This window comes from Piliocolobus tephrosceles, chromosome 13, assembly GCF_002776525.5.
Source record: "Piliocolobus tephrosceles isolate RC106 chromosome 13, ASM277652v3, whole genome shotgun sequence".
NCBI lineage: Eukaryota > Metazoa > Chordata > Mammalia > Primates > Cercopithecidae > Piliocolobus > Piliocolobus tephrosceles.
The window spans coordinates 7,374,161-7,396,180 of record NC_045446.1 but is presented as its reverse complement, the minus strand read 5'-3'; the positions used below and the strand labels follow the sequence as shown (position 1 = coordinate 7,396,180).

Genomic DNA, 22,020 nt, shown 5'->3' with positions numbered 1-22,020 from the left:
GGCGCGCGGGCGCGAGCGGCGGGACTGCGGCGCCGCGGAAGGAGGACAATAGCCTCCCCCTGCCGAAGGCCGCCGGCTCCCGCGGGAGGCCCGGGACCATCTGGAGCCGGCGGCCCCGCGGGGCTCGGGGCGGGGCCCGAGTCGCCCCTTCCCCGCCCGGCGCCATGGCAACCGCGGCCCCTCTCGGTGCTCCCCGCCCGGGGTCGTTGACCTGCCCCGGGGCGAACGCGGCGGCAGCTCCGAGGCCGGCTGCCGAACCCCAGCCACCTTCCGTGCGGGTTCCCCCCAAAACCCCGCCTTCCCGTCCTCGCTGGCCCCGGATCCCCACCACAGCTCACAGATCGTGGTCTCCCCCGATTCGGACACCTCACCTTTCTCCCTATTCTGCTTTTCCTCCAAAATTCGTATCCCCAAGACACGCGATGCTTCCTCTAATGACACTGCCGAGACACGCGATCCTTCCTCTAATGACACTGCCGACGAGGTTTCCCGAGATCCAGCCTCCGTTCCCCTTTCCTCTCCCGGCACCTCCAGTCCGTCTTCGCTAAGCATTCCTCTCACCAGTCCCCTCGCTCTCGCGTCCTCCTTCAGGCAGCCGGGCCGGCTCTGCCTCCCAGAACATCTCCATGGCACAGTGAAGATTCGCCTTCTACAGATCAGATGCTCGGAACAGGCATCTCAGCGCTTCTCAGCTCCTCTCATTTATCAACCAGGAGAATTCCGGCCTAGTCACCGTCTTGAGGGGGGTGGGGGTGGGGGCAGACATTTCTAGGCCTGGCACTGGGTTTCTCCTTGGTTTGTTAGTGTCTGGGTGGTCTAAGGTCTAAGGTCCTTAACCAAGGTGAACTGCTGCCTGCTTAGGAGAGGAAGGAATTATGCCCAAATCATGACAAACTCACAGAGTGCCAGGTGGGTGCTAAAAGCGCATCATCTCATGTGACACTCCCACCCCCACTCCAGCTCTGAGAAGTAGGTGCTGTTCTTCCAGATTAGAAAACTCAGCTCAGAGATGAACCAGTGGTAACAGGGTGAGCTTTGTACACAGCCGTTAGTTTATGTACTGCCCCTGAAGATGTGGGCCCATTTCTATCCAGGGAATGCCTGAAATGGCCAACTAAGGGCACTCAAAGAACGGGCTTTGAGCGAATTATTGGATTTAAGGTTTTATAATAGCTTAATGGGTAATTTAGGATTTTGCTCCTTTCTGAAAAGGTATGCATACTGAAACAAATATATGCAATTGAAGTACTTTCCAGATATGGTTTTCACAACCCTAACTAGTGGTGTCATCTACCTGGCCTTGGTTTTCCTAGTCTATAAAATGGGCTGGGAGGAGCGTTGGGGAGTTCCACTGAAAGATTACTTTGAAGTTCTCTCCTAGCTCTGATATCTGTGCTTCTGCCACGAAACTGGAACTGGCTTTCTGGTGTGTACCTCACAGTTAGCTGCAATTTGAGGCTATTTATGATTATGATTATGATTATGATTATTTTGAGACGGAGTCTTGCTCTGTCACCCAGGCTGGAGTGCAGTGGTGTGATCTCGGCTCACTGCAGCCTTCTCCTCGCAGGTTCAAGCAATTCTCCTGCCTCAGCCTCCCTAGTAGCTGGGATTATAGGTGCATGCCACCATGCCTGGCTAATTTTTGTATCTTTAGTAGAGTCGGGATTTCACTACATTGGCCAGGCTGGTCTTGAACTCCTGACCTCAGGTGATCCGCCTGCCTCAGCCTCCCAAAGTGCTGGGATTACAGGCATGAGCTGCTGTGCCTGGCCTGAGGCTATTTATTATTATTTTTTTAATAGCCACTCTTTCAGGCAATGGCATTGTAAGGTAATGGCATTAAAGAAACAAGGGCATAAACTGCAACTCTTCCTAGAGGTAGGAGTACGTGTTGGTTGGTTCAGGGGGAAGCAGGCACCACTTGTGCATGACAGTCATCAGGGACACTTGGTCAGGGACATTAAAGCTGATGGGATGAGAATCAGCTGCCCATGGTCGGGCACAGTGGCTCAGGCTTGTAATCCCAGCACGTTGGGAGGCCGAGGCAGGTGGATCACGAGGTCAGGAGTTTGAGACCAGCCTGGACAACATGGTGAAACCCCTTCTCTACTAAAAATACAGAAATTAGCCAGGCGTGGTGGTGGGCACCTGTAATCTCAGCTACTCAGGAGGCTGAGGCAGGAGAATCGCTTGAACCTGGGAGGCAGAGGTTGCAGTGAGCTGAGATCATGCCACTGCACTACAGTCTGGGTGACAGAATGAGACTTCATCTCAAAAAAAAAAAAAAAAAGAGAAAGAATCAGCTGCCCTGCCAAAGGAACTGGAACCACCAAGCTGCTGCTGCTGTACTGGTTATGGGAGCTGAGGGTCACAATGACAGCCTATAATATTGTGACCCAATTAGGAGTCAAAAGTATTAAGTCTTATGATTAGCAAAATAATATATTTTGTAAAGTTATTTCCTATTTTCAGCATTTCATAATCCTTCAAGAAGACTTGTAAGATAAACATTCTCATTCTTATTCCATTGATGAACAGACTGATGTTCAGACACCTAAGTGAATGTACAAGTTCACAGAATTAGTTCATGATAGAAACTCCAGGTCTTCTGAATCCTAATATGTTCTTTCCTCTCTGCTAGATGGGGAGTATAGCAGAATGGTTAAAAGCATTGATTTTGGAGTCAGACTCCTTGGGTTTAAACTGTAGTTCTGCCACCCACTCACTGTGTGACCTTGGGCAAGTTACCTCCCTAGGATTCAGTTTCCTCACATGCAAAATGGTACCATAATGTGGAAAACATCAAATGAGTTATTGCAGGTAAAGTAAGAACAGTGCCCAGCACATAGTAAGCACTTAACCAGTATCAGCCATTATGATTTTACCATATTATTTCCCATACTGTTTCCCGATTTGGAGAGGAGGCATGTTGAATAAAGAGAGCACTGAGATCGCCTATCTCAGCTCTGTGACTCGGTTGCTTTGGAAACTTGTTATTTTGCTCTGTAGTGAACCAGCACAGTCAATGATGAAGAAAACATCTGGTTCCTTCTTACTTGAGTTGCAAAAGTGAATGGAATGATGTCCACCAAGTTTGTTGAGCTTCTCAGTGAATCCACATTTGCTGCTTACATTATCAAGATTCATGGAACGGTCTCAGCTCTGCCCACCAAACATACATACATAGCTAAATTCTCAGCTCTTGTTTCTATATCAGGGAAGAGGTGTCTCTCCTTCCACCTAAGACGGATTCTTCTGGCTCCTATGTTAAGTCTCATCCCCTTCCGCAGCCTCATGGCCCTCACTCCTCCCTCTCTGCTGGCTCCTTCCCATCAGCATTTAAACATGCTCAAGCATTTGCCAGCTTAAAAAATAATCAAGAAGCCCTGATCTCCCTCCATGCATTCCCCTTGCTCTTTATGTTCACAGTCTTCCTGAGTCATTTGCACTCATTGGCTTCACTTCCTCGCCTCTGTTCAATCAAATATTTATGCAAAAACTATATGGCTAATTATATGCCAGGCACTTTGCTGAGATCTGGGGACATAATGATGAGTAAAATGGATACTGTCTGTTTTCTCTCGGAAGAGCCTGTGGTGGGATTGACAAACATTAATAAAATAACCCAGCAGATATATAACCACAAAGTACAATGAGTGTTATGAATGAAAAGTTCAGGATGTTAAGAGAGAATTGAACAGAGTCATAACCTCAGATCACCTGAGCTGAGATCTGAAATATGAGAAGCATTAACTAGACAGAGTAGGGAGTAATAATAGCTGTTACTAACATTAACGTGGAACTGTATTTCTAATACTTTACACATAACATTTCATTTAATCCTTTATAACAACTCTGAGAGGTAAGTATTAACCCCATTTCGCAGGTGAGGAAACGGAGACATTGAGAGATTAAGTACCTTACTCAGGGTCATCAAACCAGGCAAGGGTAGGGCTGGGATTTTAACCCAATCTGACCCTTGAACCCATGTTCTTACCCACAGAGTGAATGGCTAACAAGCCTGATGTTGCAGGATGCATGGTGTACATAAGAAACGGAGAAGAGTCTGGGCGCAGTGGCTCACTCCTGTAATCCCAGCACTTTGGGAGGCGAAGTCAGGCGGATCATGAGGTCAGGAGATCGAGACCATCCTGGCTAACACAGTGAAACCCTGTCTCTACTAAAAAAATACAAAAAAATTAGCCGGGCGTGGTCTCAGATGCCTGTAGTCCCAGCTACTCAGGAGGCTGAGGCAGGGGAATGGCGTGAACCTGGAAGGCGGAGCTTGCAGTGAGCCGACATCATGCCGTTGCACTCCAGCCTGGGCGACAGAGTGAGACTCAATCTCAAAAAAAAAAAAAAAAAAAAGGAAAGAGGTGGGGCACAGTAGCTCACGCCTGTAATCCCAGCGCTTTAGGAGGCTGAGGCAGGTGGATCATCTGAGGTCAGGAGTTCGAGACTAGCCTGGCCAACATGATGAAACCTCATCGCTACTAAAAATACAAGAATTAGCTGGGTGTGGTGGCAGGTGCCTGTAATCCCAGCTACTCGGGAGGCTGAGGCAGGGAGGCGGAGACTGCAGTAAGCTGAGATTGTGCCACTGCACTCCAGCCTGGGTGACAGAGCGAGACTCTGTTTCAAAAAACAAAACAATACAAAAGAAATGGAGAAAAGACCAGGGTGCAGGGAAAACAGGCGAAGAGGGAATGTGTAGAGAATTGCGGCTGGTGAGATAGGCAAGGGCTAGATCATGCAGAGCTTTTTATGTCATTTGAAGAATTTTGATTTTCACCTTTAGAACCTTGAGAGACTATTGAAAGGTTGAAATAAGGAAGTGATAGGATCAACTTTGTATTTTAAAAAGGTTACTGTAGCTGCTATGGGGGGAATAGGTTACTCTAGCTGCTACGGAGGGGTGCAAAGACTGGTGTGAGAAACCAGTTAGGAGGCTACCACTGCGGGTAGGGCGAGAGAGAAGATGGTAGCTTGAACTCAGTTGCTGGCAGTGGCGATGGAGTGCACAGGTTGAAAGAATTGATCAGATGTGGGCTGGGCGCTGTGGCTCACACCTGTAATCCCAGCACTCTGGGAGGCCGAGGCAGGCGGATCATGAGGTCAGGTGATTGAGACGATCCTGGTTAACATGACGAAACCCCATCTCTACTAAAAATACAAAAAAGTTAGCTGGGAGTGGTGGTGGGCGCCTGTAGTCCCAGCTACTTGAGAGGCTGGTGCAGGAGAATGGTGAGAACCCGGGAGGCGGAGCTTGCAGTGAACCGAGATCACACCACTGTACTCCAGCCTGGGCAACAAAGCCAGACTCGTCTCAAAAAAAAAAAAAAAAAAAAAGGAATTGACCAGATGTGGTGATGGAATAGATATAGGGGTGGTGGTGAGGAAAACGGGTTAGTCAAGGATGGGTTGTGCAATTAGAATAACGGAGCTACTATTTGCTGAAATGAGGAACACTCCAGGAAAACCAGGTTTGGGTGGAGAAATTGTTGGTTTTGGAACCTGGGTTTGAGGTATCTTTGAACCAATCAAGTGGAGATATTGAGTAGTCAATTATATATGGGCAAGGACTTTAAAGGGGATGTCTGGACTTAATATATCCATTTGGAATACGTCAGTGTAGAAATATACGGTAATTGAAGGGGATAGATGAGCATTGATACAATTGACTTAATCCAATGCAATAGAACTTCCACTGTAAAGCTGCTTTCAAGAAAGTTGTCAATAGTCCTATTGCAAAATCCAGCTGTTAGTTTCCAATTGCTCTCTTCTCCTCTTGGCAGCAATTGACTCTAATTATGCCCTGCTTCTTGAAATTTTCTTCTTTTGATATGGGGTTGCCATTCTCTTGGTTTTCCTTCAACCCCTGTGGTCCCTTCTCTGTTGCTTTTGTGGGTTCCTTTTCTGCTTGTCACTTAATTTTATTGTTGATGGTGGTGTTTTGTCTAGGCCTTTTCTTATTCTGTGCACTCTTCCTGGACCATTTTATCTACTGTGCGGCTAGAGTAGTCTCTTTAATACAACAATCTGACAGATCATTCCTCTTCTGAAAACCCTTTAGCGACTCCCCACTGCCCTTGGGACAAAGTCCAAAGTTGTTAAGACTTTGTTAAGACAAAGTTTGCACACCCTGTTTACCTCTCCAGCCTGGTTTCTCACCACCCTGCACTTGGCACTCTATGTCCTCGCCATAAGGAATCTCTTGGAGTTTCCCCAATGTTTATGGGATTTTGAGCATGCTCTTCCTTCTGGTTGGAATCACTCTTCCTCTTCCATTCACCCAATGTTTACTCATCCTTCAGGTATCAATTTAGATGTTACTTCCTCTGGAAAGCCTTCCTTGAGCTCCAAGTCTGGGACAGGGGCATTCTGAGAGCACTCCACACTGGATCGTCACTGCCCACTGGTTGTGTTCCCTCTTAGAGCATGAGCGCCACGAGGGAAGAGAACACAATTATTTCACAGTTGTATCCCCAGCAGAGCAGACACATAGATATCTGTGCAGTAAACTAATGATGGAAGAAAAGACCTTGGGAGAGAAGAGGACTCCTTATTGTAAACAGATGAAACGAAATATTTTCATATCATATTATGTGTTTCCCTTTCTTTTATCCCTAATCTATCTCCATTACTTAAGCAGCAGCAGCAGCAGCAATGGCAGCAGCAGCAGCAATGGCAACAGCAAGTGCTTTGTAGATGCACTGCCCTCTGCATAGGGATGATACAGAGAGATCAAAGTTAAATTCTTCGCTTTGGAACCTTAACTAGACCCTTTAAAATCTATAGCAGAGAGCTGAGCGCGGTGGCTTACTCCTGTAATCCCAGTATTTTGGGAGGCTGAGGCGGGTGGATCACCTGAGGTCAGGAGTGGGAGACCAGCCTGGCCAACATGGTGAAACCCTGTCTCTACTAAAAATACAAAAAATAGCCAGGCATGGTGGCACATGCCTGTAGTCCCAGCTACTCAGGAGGCTGAGGCAGAAGAATTGCTTGAACCCTGGAGACGGAGGTTGCAGTGAGCTGAGATTGTGCCACTGTACTCCATCCTGGGTGACAAAGCAAGACTGGGTCTCAGGAAAAAAAAAAAAAACAAAAAACAAAGCAAAACAAAAACATCAGGAGAAGGGGGCTGGGAGGAGAATCCTAAGAGACTGAGAGACTGAGTTTAAAACTTGCAACGACTGACGGCTGGGCATGGTGGCTTACGCCTGTAGCCCTAGTACTTTGGGAGGCTGAGGCAGGAGGACTGCTTAAGCCCAGGAGTTCAAGACCAGCTTGTGCGGTAATAGTGAGACCCCCATCTTTACAAAAAATTTAAAAATTATCTGGGCATGGTGGTGTATGCCTGTGGCCCCAGACACTTGGGTGGTAGAAGTGGGAGAATTGCTTGAGCCTGGGAGGTCGAGGCTGCAGTGAGTCATGACTATGCCACTGCACTCCAGTCTGAGCAACAGAGTAAGACCCTGTCTCAAACAAACAAAAACAAAACAAAAAAAAACTTGCAATGATTGCATTATTTATTTTTTAATCATCCATCCCAAAATGTCAGATTACGTTATCTTGATTGGTGAGGTTAATTCTTTTTCAGCTATCAGTAGAAGTGAAAGCTGACAAACTAAGTTGAGAAATAAAGAAAATGACGTATTTCCTCACCTGAGTCTATGACTTGAAATTGTAAACAAGTATGCTGCACAAGGTCAGAAAGGTGGCTTGCTAGGGGAGCTTGATACCTTCCAAGGACTGACCTGATTTCCTGTGATTACTTAGACCATGATGTCAGCTTGGTCTTGGCCAACTTGGGGCATGGTTTGCAAAGGATAATGAAGTATTTGAAAGCAAAAGTCTGCAAGATAAAATGTCACATCAGATGAGGAATTCTGATGAGGGGGTAGGTGGAGGTGGGGTACAGAGGACCAAAGGGAGTCATGCCTCGAGCTCTCTTACACAGTGTAGAAAAGTGTGGGTTCTCAGAGCCTCACGGAATGTTCTATGCTGAGCAATGCTGTGAGCGCATGCTGCTGTTGACGAAATTGGAGAAAGTAGAACTGATTTGAGAACACGAAAATATTCCATCTATTTATCTTTGTCCAGTTGGGACTCAAACCAGCACTTATTTATGGACCATCCCTCTCAAACTATTTTTAACTTGCAGACCTAAATGCCATTAAAAACTGGGCCCATATGAATGATTCAGACTCATCTGGGAGCAGTCTGCAACCAACCGTGATTCTCAATACCTTTGACTTTACCAGTCAATAATGAACCACTTTTTCTTCCAAGCTCATGCCCCTAACCCCTGGGAATACATAGACCTTTGAGAAAGTGTCTTAATTTGTTCAGCAGCAATAAGAAAAACAAGAAAAGAAAAAGTGTCTGATTACACCCATCTGCTTACAATAAATTTTAATGGCATCTGTTTAATACTAATAACTGAGGGGAAGGCTTCGGGGTTCCTCAGTTGAATCACCCTGGGAACTGAGTTGTACTAGCAAACCCAGAGCACCCAGAAAAGAATAGGTTTTATGTACATCTTTGAAGCTATAGACATTTGAGGTCAGTTTTCTATATCTCAGCCTAATTTACTTGTGCTGTGGCGCACAGCTAGTAGCTACTCATGTCAACTATTATGGCTTCTGAAACTTCCAGGGTGTGAAGATATCAGATCTTGTTGGAATTCTGGTCCATCTTTTTCTAATTGTGTGAACTTGGACAAGGTATTTAACTTTTCTAAGCATGGGCTTCCTCATCTGTAAATCACGGATAATTTTACAGAAGGAAGCTGTGATGAGAAATTAAATACTGCATGTCAGGTGCATGACATCTGGTGCCAGATAAGGGCTCAATAAGTGTTAGCTATTACTGTTATCATTATTTTACTTGTTTTGTATGTAGACAAACCTTGCCTTAGGTAAAGCATAATGTACAAAAATCTAGATTTGTATAAAATGTTAATGGGGGAGATTATTTGCATTACAAAAGGATTCTTCAGTTTATGAAAGAACTGATAACAGGGTTTCTTTTAAACAGTCAACTTCCCAGTATGTCTAAAATGATTTGATTCACACAAAACTTGGCTTATACAATGTTTTAGGAACACAGCTAGCATACAAAGCACAGGATATCTATAATACAATCATTCAGGCCAGGTCTGAGCCACTGTGACAAGTTAACAATTACATTCCTGGGTATTCTTCACGCCCCTTTATAAAGGGATTAGATGGATTCTCTATGGGCTCAATGGGCAGATCTGGGACCAATGGGTGGAAGACATGGGGTAGAGAGAGGGAGTAGACTTTAGCTTGAAACAATGAAAAACTCTCTACCAAACCACTGCTGCCCAAAGCTGGAATGGGTTGCCTCTGAGGTGGCAAATTTCCCAACACGAGATATTCAAGTAAAAGCTAGATACCAACTTGTTATAACTGTTAGAATGATTACTGCATGAAATAGGGAGGTGAAGTAGGTCAGTGTTTCCCAACGCTAAACACACTAAATATACTATGCAAACTGGACCAATGTTCTACCTTGGATACCACAAAGAGGTTGAGGAAGGAGGCAGAGAGAGACTATTCAGGAGAAGAGGTGGGGATAAAGGACATGAGTTGAAAAAAAATTGCTTCTTTGGCTGGGAAATGCTAGATTAAATGACCTTTAAGATTTCTTCTAATTTAGGCCAGGCACGGTGGCTGACGCCTGTAATCCCAGCACTTTGGGAGGCCGAGGCAGGTGGATCATCTGAGGTCAGGAGTTTGAGACCAGCCTGGCCAACATGGTGAAACCCCATCTCTACTAAAAATAAAAAAATTAGCCGGGTGTGGTGGCACATGCCTCTAATCCCAGCTACTTGGGAGGCTGAGGAAGGAGAATCACTTGAACCCACAAGGCAGAGGTTGCAGTGAGCTGAGATCGCACCACTGCACTCCAGCCAGGGCAACAAGAGTGAAACTCAGTCTCAAAAAAAGAAAAAAGATTTCTTCTAATTTAAATATTCTAAAACTCTGATTGTTTCATAGACATTATTTTAATTATATTTCTGAGAGAATTTTCCTATTTTAGGTATGGAAAACTAAAACATAACACCTAAAGAAAGAGGTAAAGTGGGAAAAGAATTGAGACATCCTGACCCTTTCAGACCTTTGATCTCATAGTCTCCTTCCAACTGGTGAGAATGAAAGTTGGGGAAACAGAAGTCAGAAGTCGCCTTAACGCCAGAATAGATGAAAATTAAATTGACTTTATTATTTTTAAATTATTATTATTATTATTACTGAGGCAGAATCTCTGTCTCCAGGTTGGAGTGCAGTGGTGCAATCTCAGCTCACTGCAACCTCCGCCTTCTGGGTTCAAGCAATTCTCCTGCCTCAGCCTTCTGAGTAGCCAGGACTACAGGCGCGCACCACCACGCCCGGCTAATTTTTGTATTTTTAGTAGAGATGTGGTTTCACCATGTTGGCCAGGATGGTCTCCATCTCCTCACATCGTGACCTGCCTGCCTCAGCCTCCCAAAGTGCTGGGATTACAGGCGTGAGCCACTGCGCTTGGCCGTTATTATTAATTTTTGAGACAGGGTCTCACTCTGTTGCCCAGGTTGGAGTGCAACAGTGCAATCTCAGCTCACTGCAACCTCTGCTTCTCAGGTTCAAGCAATCCTCCCACCTCAGCCTCATGAGTAGCTGGGACTACAGGTGCTCACCACCATGCCTGCCTAATTTATTTTTTGTAGAGACAGGGTTTTGCCATGTTGGCCAGGCTGGTCTTGGGCTCCTGAGCTCAAGTAATCTGCCTGCTTTGGCCTCCCCAAGTGCTGGCATTATAGGCGTAAGCCAACGTGCCGGGCCTAAGTTTTAATTTTTTTTTAAGATGGGGTCTTAATGATGACATAATGATGCTATCCAGGCTGGTCTCCAACTCCTGGGCTCAAGCAATCCTCCTGCCTAGGCCTCCTCAAATGCTGAGATTACAGGTGTGAGCCACTGTGCACAGCCAAGTCAACTTTCAGAGATCAGTGAAAAATCAGCTCAACTAAGGTTTCAGATAACTAGCTTTAAAGACTGTACACCTGTATCCCTGGCAAAGTGCTTCAGAGTACTGTAATCACACACAGTCAGGATGTCTCAATTCTTTTCCCATTTTACCTCTTTTTAGGTGTTATGTTTTAGTTTTCCATAGCTAAAATAGGAAAATTCTCCCAGGAATATAGTTAAAATAATGTCTATGAAACAATCTGAGAGTATTAGAATATGTGGAGTCAGTGTCCTCTTTAATGGGGCTGCTGGAAGAAGAATTTTTGTCTCAATTAGCCTACTTGTCTTTCAAATACAGTTGATCATCTGGTCTTCGGATCAATAGGTTTACTTGGCCATATGTGACCAGATTACACTGCTGTTTGCATTCCCAAGGCTTCTAAGACACAAAGAACACTTCTCCTCCAGTGGACATCAGCTGGTAGGACAAATCCAGTCCTACTTAGAGTCAAGGTAAAAAGCCAGTTATAGCCTGGGCACGGTAGTTCACACCTGTAATCCCAGCACTTTGGGAGGCTGAGGCAGGTGGATCACATGAAGTGTTCGAGACTAGCCTGGCCAACATGGCAAAAACCTGTCTCTACTAAAAATACAAAAATTAGCCAGGTATGGTGGTGCATGTCTGTAATTCCAGCTGCTCCTGAGGCTGAGGCAGGAGAATCGCTTGAACCCAGGAGATGGAGGTTGCAGTGAGCCGAGATCGTGCCACTGCACTCCAGCCCAGGCAACAAGAACAAAACTCTTTCTAAAAAAAAAAAAAAGCCAGTTACACAAGGCAGAACCACTTTGTGACGTAGATTTTATTGGTTATCTAGGCAGAGGAAAAATTGGACAATAATAGGAAAGGAATGAAATCTCCTGGGCTGGCCCAGCACCTGCTACTGGTCGATGAGAAATCAGACTTTGTGCAAAGGGTGACTTGGCCAGGAAACACAGGAAGTTAGTCAGTATCATAGTCAGTTATTCTAAGAAGAGGAAGAAAACAGGGAATGGGAGTGAAGAAGGAAATACTCTAGTTATACAAACTTTGGTACTGTCCCAGGAAAAGAATCTCTCTTTTCCCCTAAGTCTTAGAAAGAGGAAGAACAGATGCCATAGTCCAAGAACTGCACAAAAGTCAGCACCACTATGGCCTCTAGTTGCCCCCATTAGCCCAATAATATTCCTCTGCTAGAACATCCCTGTCTGACCCCTGATAAGAAAGCAGAGGGAGGTGAGTGGTGAAGCTGCCCCAGATTCTGTACTCCAGGTGGAGAAGGCCTCAAGAAGGTGAAGGGATGAGCTAATCTGAGCCTCATGGCCCCATTTCCAAGGATGTGATTAGCGGAGAGGCACCTGGGACCTGCTCCATTTCAGGAAACCCGGTTATGGGAACTGGTAGGGGACAGACTTTGCTCAGGACCCGAGAGAAGCAGTTAACCCTTTCCTACTATCTGGATGGGAAACAGCTTAATAGTTGCTTGGTATGGGGGACTTCTTTCCCAAGGGAGGGAGTCTTCAAATGGACTTCCTTTTGCATCAGCTTGGTAAGGGGGACCTCAAGAATATTTTCTACTCAAGTTCCTAGGGTCAGCCTCTTTAGGGCATCTGAATGCTCTAGGGGAGCCTAAGAAACAAGGTGGGGCCTAAGAAGTGTCTAGGAGACACAGAGAGGGCACATTCAAAAGGAAAGAAAGCTCAACAGTCCCTAAAATGTCATTGTTCATCTGGCAGCATTCCCTAGGATGTTCTGGTTCCACTCAAACCCTTGAGTTTGGGTCAGAATCAATCTCGGGCTCTTCTTGTAGGGGGGCAGGGAGTGTGTCTCAGACAGAGGGTTTCTTTTCAGAATAAACAGGATATCCAAAGTAGACATGTGATATAGTTTGGCTGTGTCCCCACCCAAATCTCACCTTGAATTGTAGCTCTCATAATCTCCATGTGTCGTGGGAGGGACCAGGTGGAGATAATTCAGTCACGGGGGCAGTTTCTCCCATCCTGTTCTTCTGATAGTGAATGAGTTCTCAAGAGATCTGATGGTTTTATAAGGGGCTTTCCCCTTCAATGGGCACTCATTCTTCCCCTTCCTGCTGCCATATGAAGAAGTATGTGTTTACTTCCCCTTCTGCCATGATTCTGTTTCCTGAGGCCTCCCTAGCCATGATGAATTATGAGTCAATTAAACCTCTTTCCTTCATAAATTACCCAGTGTCAGGTATGTCTTTATTAGCAGCGTGAGAATGAACTAATACAACATGAAACAGTAATCTAAATTCTGAGGTGGGTGCAGAAATGAAGGCAAAATCAATATGTCATCCAGTCTAAGGACTGGAAAGAACTGGCTCTCTACAGACACTGCCAATAAATGAGACCTGCAAGGCCAGGGCTGAAAATATCGAGAGCCATACCCAAAGCCTCCTTGGTTGGCCCAGTTAACTAAGGTGACCTTAACCAAGGGCAGGTCATTTAGTTTCTTTGGGCTTCAAATTTCTTCATCTTAATAGATAACTGATAATTTCCAAAGTCCCTTCTGCCTCTAACATTCTAGTGTTCTGAGGATGGGGTCTGAGCAAAAAGCAGTTTTTAAAATTTTTTTTTTTTTTGAGACAGGGTCTTGCTCTGTCACTAGGCTGGAGTGCAGTGACATAATCATAGCTCACTGCAACCTCCAACTCGAGGGGCTCGAGATCCTCCCACCTCAACCTCCCAAGTAGTTAGGACTATAGGCATGCATCACTGTACCTGGCTAATTTTTAAATTTTTTTGCAGAGAGAGGGTCTCACTATAATGCCCAGGCTGGTCTCAAACTCCTGGCCTGGCCTCCTCCTGCCTTGGCCTCCCAAAGTGCTGGAATTACAAGCATGAGCCACCATGCCTGATATATTCATACAACTTCTTGGATCCTCATTTTTATCATTTCTAAAACAAAGATAACATCTCTCTTACAAGATTACAAGATTGGGAGAACTGCTTAAGATGAATAAGAAAAACTGAAGAACACTTAGCACAGAGTGGATTCTTACCATATATCAAGCCTATATTGCATGCTGCCTGAATACATGGGTTTATGCTATGGAAGTCCTGATGGCAAACCCTCATATCAAAGGCTTCCCTCCTTGCTTCTCCCTACATCCAGTAGGGAGAGCAGCTGTGTCCCTGGCTACCTTTGAGAGGCCTCCACTGCCTCTAGGGTGGTATTGGGTGCTCCATTACACCTTTATCCCTGAGGCTCATTCCAAGGACAAGGGCTGGAAGCTAGGAAACCGACTCATCTTCATTCTCAATGCCATTCTCAAGGTGGAGCATTTTCTGCTGGGCCAACACTCACATTTTTTTTTTTTTTTTTAAGACAGTCTGGCTCTGTCAGCCAGGATGGAGTGCAGTGGCGCAATGTCAGCTCACTGCAACCTCCACCTCCTGGATTCAAACAATTCTCCTGCCTCAGTCTCCCAGGTAGCTGGGACTACAGCCACAGGCTACCACGCCTGTCTAATTTTTGTATTTTTAGTAGAGGTAGGGTTTCACCATGTTGGCCAGGCTGGTCTCGATCTCCTGACCTCAAATGATTCACCCACCTGGGCCTCCCAAAGTGTTGGGATTACAGGCATGAGCCACTGCGCCCAGCCTTGATGGGAAATATTTTAAAGAACCATCCTCAATACCTTGGTTTCTCACCCCTAAAATAGTGATGATAACAATTTTCTTACAAGATAGTTGAGAGGATGATATCAGTTATGTAAAGAGCTAGTGGTGTCCGACAAGAAGCAGTCATTCAATAACGTCAGTGGTCCCTTGCCCTTGGCAACTCCTCTTCTTAAAAAGGACAAGACACGGGGTGGGGATAGGGAGCTCTGTGGGTGGTGGTGGTGAAATGAAAGGAAGACTCCAATGATTCCTCAAATGCCAGCTGTTTATCAAGTTTGATGGTTATGATGGATTTTCCAGAAATAAAAGCTACCTTGCTCCAATAGGTCTACCTGTGAGCAACTGAGATGGGGAGGAATGGGGAGGAGCGCTGAGCATAGTCTCGTGAAGGGTATGATTCAGGTCTCAATAGACAATGTTCTTTGGAGCAGCACTAACGTTGTATACTGAGCAGGCACTCTGCCAGCTCCCCAGCCTGTTCTGTCCAATCCTGGCGTCTTGGGGCTGGGGTGGAAGAATTTTCCCTGAAGGAAAGCAGCCAACACCCCGTCCCACCCTTCTCCGTGGGCAACTCTTTGCCAGGCAGGAATCTCTCATCAGGGTTTTCTTTTGGCTGTCAGATCACCAGCAGTTATGGGCTTAAGCCCCTGTCACCCTGCCTCTCCCAGAACCTGGCAGAGAGCAGCAGCTGGGACTCGGCAGGACCACCTTCCTTCTTCCAGCTAGGAATGCACTTGGAAAACCCCAGAGCTTCTCCTGTCAGCCAGAGTCCAGAAAAGCCAGCTCCTTGTCTTGGCACATTCAGTGCAGAGTCAAAGGTGGAAAGGGTCCTAGATGGGGCCAGGTCGACTTTCAGGTCCCACATTTGCGGGGGAAGCTAATCCCCCTGGATTAGGCTGGGAGATGCTTGGGGCTGGTTGCCAGGTAAAGGACGGGGGGGTCGTTTTTTCTTTTTTTGAGACAGAGTTTCGCTCTTTTTGCCCAGGCTGGAGTGCAATGGCACGATCTCGGCTCACTGCAACCTCCGCCTCCCAGGTTCAAGCAATTTTCCTGACTCAGCCTCCCAAGTAGCTGGGATTACAGGCGCCCGCCACCACGCCCGGCTAATTTTTGTATTTTCAGTAGAGACAGGGTTCCAACACGTTGGCCAGGCTGGTCTCGAACTCCTGACCTCAGGTGATCCACTCGCCTTGGCCTCCAAAAGTGCTGGGATGACGGGCGTGAGCCACTGCGCCTGGCCCGGGGCGTCGTTTTTAATTTCAGATTAATAATTTTTTAGTATATGTCCCAACAATTGCACAAGATATGAGTATAGTTATATAAAAAAATTCGCTGTTTATATGAAATTCAATTTTAACTTGCCGTCTTTTTCTTTGCTAAGTCTGGAACACGGGGTTTGGCCTGGGGTAGCCTCCGCAGCAGGCAGGGCTGTTGGAGGGGCCACGAACCCGCTTGGAAGTGCCGCGCCATCACTGTCGCCCCTACCGGCCGAGGGAAGGGTCTTGGAAAGCGCGAAGGGCGGCCAAAGCCCGGATAAGGCCTAAGGGCCGCATTTCGCCGCCACCGTGGGAAACTGTCTTCGAGAGCAGGGAGGAGTCGTGGCCTGGCCTCATTCCCGCTTGCCTCCAGCCTCAGCCGCCTCTCGCGGGCTCTTCCCCGCCCAGAACCGCCCACCTGCGGGCAGACTAGCACCAGCGGCGCTCACAGGCTCTAGGCAGCTCCCGGCGGCGGCTCCTGGCCTCGGGGCGATGCAGCGTCGAGTGCGCAGGCGCGGCGGGTAGGTGGGCGGGACGTGCGCGCGCGCAGGTGCGCGCGCGGGTAGGGACTGGCTAGTGCTGCCGGGAGTAGGCGTGGGCGTGGGCACTGGAGGAGTTCCAAGCCCGAGCTGAGGAGGGGGCGGCGGCCGCGGGCGGGCACCCTTCGACTGGGCGTTGCCGCTATTCCCTGCGCGGCATGGAGGGGACGGCTGTGGCCGTGTTCGAGGTGATGCCGGGAAGGGAGAGAAAGCGGAGGACACTTTCTGAGGAGACGGGCTTTGTGAGGAGACCGCGAAGTTTGGGCAGAGGGGTCGGGCGTCGCCTAAGGTGAAGGAGGAAGGTTAGGGAATCGAGGCCCGTCTCCCACCGGGAAGCGAGGAAGTAGGAGCAGATGAGGGCTCTCGCTCGCGGGGTACTCTGGGTGGGGGGAACGACTCCTTCTCCAGCGGACGGCTTAGAAAGCTGCGGCGTTTACCGAGCACCGGCGGACACCCAGAGGCAGAGCCTGACGCAGCCTCGGAGGTGCCCGCCGGAGTCCAGCGTTTTCCATATGCCGGGTGCTGGGAGGGGGCGCGGAAAGAAGGAAAGGAAAGGTGCAAGCCCTGGGATGGGGGTGGGGGTGGAAATCGGGGCGCCAGAGCAGAGGCAAGGAGGGACCCAGTGCAGACCGGGAGCAAGGGCGACAACTCCCGGTGCAGGTGCAGGTTTCTGGGTTTGGAGCAGCTGGACGTGAAAGGGCGAGGTTCAGAGGCCACACCTGTGCTTGGGGAGCTGCTCTGGAAGATGACACTGAGCACCTGGCGCCGGCCACGCCCCGTGTTCTCATTTCATTACCCACTTTCACCGCCGGTGCCCAATGGAACGCTGAGCTGCAGTTTGTGAGGGGTACTGTGCAGGTGACAGAAGCACAGGCTCTGAGGGCACCTGAGAGAGTGCCCTCGGGCGTCCTGCCTGTTTGTTGTCATCAAAGAAGGCTGCGGGATTCCATTTTACGAATAACAGAATCTAAGCTAGAACCCAGGGCGCTGACTCGTAGGCCAGTGTTCTTTTCCCAACTGCGCTGTCATTACCGATATGGGAGTATCTTTGGGGTTTTTGTTTGTTTGTTTGTTTTTTGAGACAGAGTCTGGCTCTGTTGCCCAGGCTGGAATGCAGTGGCGTGATTCCGGCTCACCACAACCTCCGCCTCCCGAGTTCAAGAGAGTCTCCTGTGTCAGCCTACCGAGTAGCTGGGGTTACAAGCGCTCACCACCACACCTGGCTCATTTTTGTGTTTGTAGTAGACACAGGTTTTCACCATGTTGGCCAGGCTGGTCTTGAACTTCTGACCTCAAGTGATCCGCCCGCCTCCGCCTCCCCAAGTGCTGATACCGGTGTGAGCCACTGTACCCGACCCGATATGATTATCGTAACAGGACGTGTGAAGGAAGAGTTAGACTCTACATGTACCTGGAAACCATTCTTGTTAACTGGTACAAATGAGGATCTTAGTTCCCAGATCTCCCTGCCTTTAAAAAGGGAGTAATAATTTTCCTTGTGTTGCCTCCCTGTAAAAGAAAAAATCTGTTTGCATGAATAATAATGGGAGTTGGCCGGTTGCGGTGGGTAGCCTGTATTCCCAGCACTTTGGGAGGCCGAGGCGGGCAGATCACTTGAAATCAGGTGTTCAAGACCATCCTGGCCAACATGAGGAAACTCTGTCTCTGCAAAAAATACAAAAATTAGTGGTGGCTCACGCCTGTAATCCCAGCACTTTGGGAGGCTGAGGCAGGTGGATCACCTGAGGTCCAGAGTTCGAGACCAGCCTGACCAAAATGGAGAAACCCCGTCACTACTAAAAATACAAAATTAGCCAGGCGTGGTGGCACATACCTGTAATCCCAGCTACTTGGGAGGCTGAGGCAGAAGAATTGCTTGAACACGGGGGTCGCAGGTGTTTGGCACATCAGGGATTCAAATCCAGGTATGGAGTGCAGTGGCCTGATCAAGACTCACTTCAGCCTCAACCTTCTGGGCTCAAGAGATCCTCCTGCCTCAGCCTCCCCAGTGGCTGAGACCACAGGCACGCACCACCACACTGGGCTAATTTTGTTGTTAGTAGAGATAAGGTATCAGTATGTTGTCCAGGCTGATCTCAAACTGGTGAGCTCAAGTGATCCTCCCACCCCGGCCTCCCAAAGTGCTGGGATTACAGGCATAAGCTACCACGCAGGGCAGCATTAGCACTCTTAAATAGTATTCTGACCCTCAAAAATGGTGATTTAATGAAAGATTAAGATGATTCATAACCAGGTGTCACTTTTTTTTTTTTTTTGAGACGGAGTCTCGCTGTGTTGCCCAGGTTGGAGTGCAGTGGCCGGATCTCAGCTCACTGCAAGCTCCGCCTCCGGGGTTTACGCCATTCTCCTGCCTCAACCTCCTGAGTAGCTGGGACTACAGGCGCCCGCCACTTCGCCCGGCTAGTTTTTTTTTTGTATTTTTTAGTAGAGACGGGGTTTCACCGTGTTAGCCAGGATGGTCTCGATCTCCTGACCTCGTGATCCACCTGTCTTGGCCTCCCAAAGTGCTGGGATTACAGGCTTGAGCCACCGCGCTCGGCCCAGATGTCACTCTTATTCATAGTCTTCATGTTGGCTTTTATTTGGGGCAGGAAAAAAGAAACAAGAAAAACAAACTCCCACTTAATTTTTCCCTAATTATTATTTCCAGATGAATTTATCTTCTGAATAAAGGAATGTATTGTCTCAATTTCCTGTCTTACAGGGCATTGTGTTGAGTTTCACTGTCTCCTTTCTTAGGTCATTCTCCTAGCTATTTATTTTGTTTAGACATAACACTCTGAACACACCTATATCTGACATTTTAGAAGCAAGAATACAATTTTTGGGGGAAATTAGAGTTACTAATTTAGCTGGGTCGTAGAGATATATTATTACTGTGATTTCTAAAGAACATTATGTTTTCTTTGAATTGTGCTCTTTTCAGATTTTGAGATTTTTAATAATTCACTGGAAGTGTGACATAGATGTATCAAAGGGAGCATTGCTAGAAGGGCAGCTAGAGATTTCCATAGAAGGATTACATTCTAAGCACCAAGCAAATGCTCTTCATTGTGTAACAACTAGTAAGTAGAGAAAGAAAAAATACTGATTTTCTGTCTCTTTTGTCATGGTTTATGTCGTAGCTTATTTAAAAATTTCAATTAGTCATAATCTTTTATTCCAGGATTGTTCCATAATTATAAAATGAAATGATTATGTAATAAGTATCTGGTGGTAGATTTACAAATGTATCATACAGGAAAGGTGAGTAGAATGACTCTTACCATAGATTATTTATTTTACTGGTTTAAGTTAAAATTGCTCCAAAACAATCTTATTTTTCTCTTGATTTTAACCTACTTTTTCACAGCAAAATTATATTGCATTGAGCTTTTTTGTTTTCCAAGTGTAAATTTTGGCAGTTGCAAAAAAAGAAAATTATGAATAGTACATACTTCAATAATCATGACCTGTGATTAGTTTGAAAATATCTCTTCCATTTGGCTTTCATGCTTTTATCATTTTTGCCTGTCGTCTTGAGGGAAACCTGATGCATTAAGTGGCTCTGAAACATGAATTTTCTCAAACTTGAAGAGTTAGCTTTTTTTTGTGGGGGGTGTGTGTGTGTGTGTGTGTGTAGGTTTATTGAAGGGTACTTTGGAATGAAGTTGTCCTTTCAGGCTTAGAGAAGTCACTTGGGCACCAAGTTGAGATTGGATAGTAAACTAGGCTTTACAAGACATTTGCTTACCTGAACAGGAATGACCTGTCTTCTCTTTGTATGTTAATATTAAACATCTTCAAGAGCAGTATGACAGGTTGGTTTGCTCTTACTCTGCATGAACTCCACTCTGGCAGGGTTCCCACTACTCATGAGGGAAATGCTTGGCTACACGTCTAGGGTGATGGTTGGTCTCTGTGTGGTTGTAATAATCTAATCCAGTAAACTGGCCAGGTTAGCAAGGTTGATTTAATTCAAAGCAAAGGACTTCAGCCACGATAGTTTTTGGCAAGAAACTCAATTCTGCATTTTGAGCCTAATGAACTTCTTTAGCCCACCTAGAATAGGGGTCATTTCTTTTCTCTTTATTGTTTCTGAGCTTTACGTAATTATGGTTATAATTATTTATTTATTTAGAGATGGAGTCGCACTCTGTCACCCAGGCTGGAGTGCAGTGGCGCAATCTGGGCTCACTGCAACCTATGCCTCCTGGGTTCAAGCAGTTCTTCTGCCTCAGCCTCCTGAGTAGCTGAGATTACAGGCGGCTGCCACCATGCCTAGCTAATGTTTTTTTTTTTTGTATTTTTAATAGAGATGGGGGTTTCACCATGGTGGCCAGGCTGGTCTCAAACTCCTGACCTCAAGTGATCCGCCTGCCTCAGCCTCCTAAAGGGCTGGGATTACAAACATGAGCTACCACATCCAGCCTATGTTTATATTATATATATATATATATTTGGTAGGAAACATGGTGATACATGCTTGATAAAAAACATTACAGAAACATATATTGTGGAGAGTGAGACTTTCTACACATCTCACCCCTTGAGATGATTATTAACATTCAGTATATATTCTAGATTTTCCTTTTTTTCCCCTCTTGCCAAGGATAATCTATCTTCTAGATTTTTCTATGCATATGTTCATAGTTATTAATATCAATTTTTTAAAACTAGGACTATACTATACATATGACTGTGCTGTGTACCAGTGCTTTGTGGGCAGCATTTCATGTTAGCATAAGGGATCTATTTCGTTTTTTTTGTAAAAGTACATTTATTTAGTTTTAGTTTTTGTCAGTTATACACACATATGGTTTTGGCTGGGTGTAGTGGCTCATGCCTATAATCCTAGCACTTTGGGAGTCTGGGGTGGGCGGATCACATGAGGTCAGGGGTTCGAGATCAGCTGTCCAACATGGGGAAGCCCTGTCTCTACTGAAAATATAAAAATTAGCAGGGTGTGGTAATACACACCTGTAATCCCAGCTACTTGGGAGGCTGAGGCATGAGAATCACTTGAACCTGGGAGGCAGAGGTTGCAGTGAGCCAAGATCTCGCCACTGCACTCCAGCCTGGGTGACAGAATGAGACTCCATCTCAAACAAAACAAAAAACCTGACAGTACCCTGCTTGCTTCCCCCATCTCCCCCTTCCCATCTTTCTCCCTCCTAGAGGCTAATGCTTTTAACTCTCTTAATTATTTAATATTTATCTTTGATCTAAGTAACATGTTTGTTTGTGTTGTTATATCCTTTTTTTTTTTTTTTTTTTTTAATTTTCAAATAGGGTCTCACTCTGTCACCCAGGCTGGAGTTCACTGGCACAATCATAGCTCACTGTAACCTTAAATGCCTGGGCTCAAATGATCCTCCTAACTCAGCCTCCTGAGTAGCTAGGACTACAGGCATGTGCTACCATGCCTGGTTGTTATATTTTTGTATTTTTGTAGAGACAGGGTCTCTTGCTATGTTGCCCAGGCTGGTCTCAAACTCCTGGGCTCAAGCAGTCCTCTCACTTTGGCCTCCCAAAGTGCTGGGATTGCAGGTGTTAGCCACC

At 46.5% G+C, this 22,020-nt stretch overlaps 2 protein-coding genes across 3 annotated transcripts in view; one reads left to right on the top strand and one right to left on the bottom strand.

Annotated features, from left to right (window-relative positions):
• The window catches only part of LOC111533669 (pyruvate carboxylase, mitochondrial-like), a 1,148,173-nt gene that overhangs the window by 927,974 nt on the left and 198,179 nt on the right, over positions 1 to 22,020 (bottom strand). The window lies entirely within an intron of this gene.
• Positions 16,516 to 22,020, top strand: part of RCE1 (Ras converting CAAX endopeptidase 1) — a 92,025-nt gene continuing 86,520 nt past the window's right edge. For both annotated transcript variants that reach the window (XM_031933912.1, XM_023186309.3), the window contains exon 1: positions 16,516 to 16,646. The gene's annotated coding sequence lies outside the window, so the exon portion shown is untranslated. The remainder of the gene's footprint in view (positions 16,647 to 22,020) is intronic.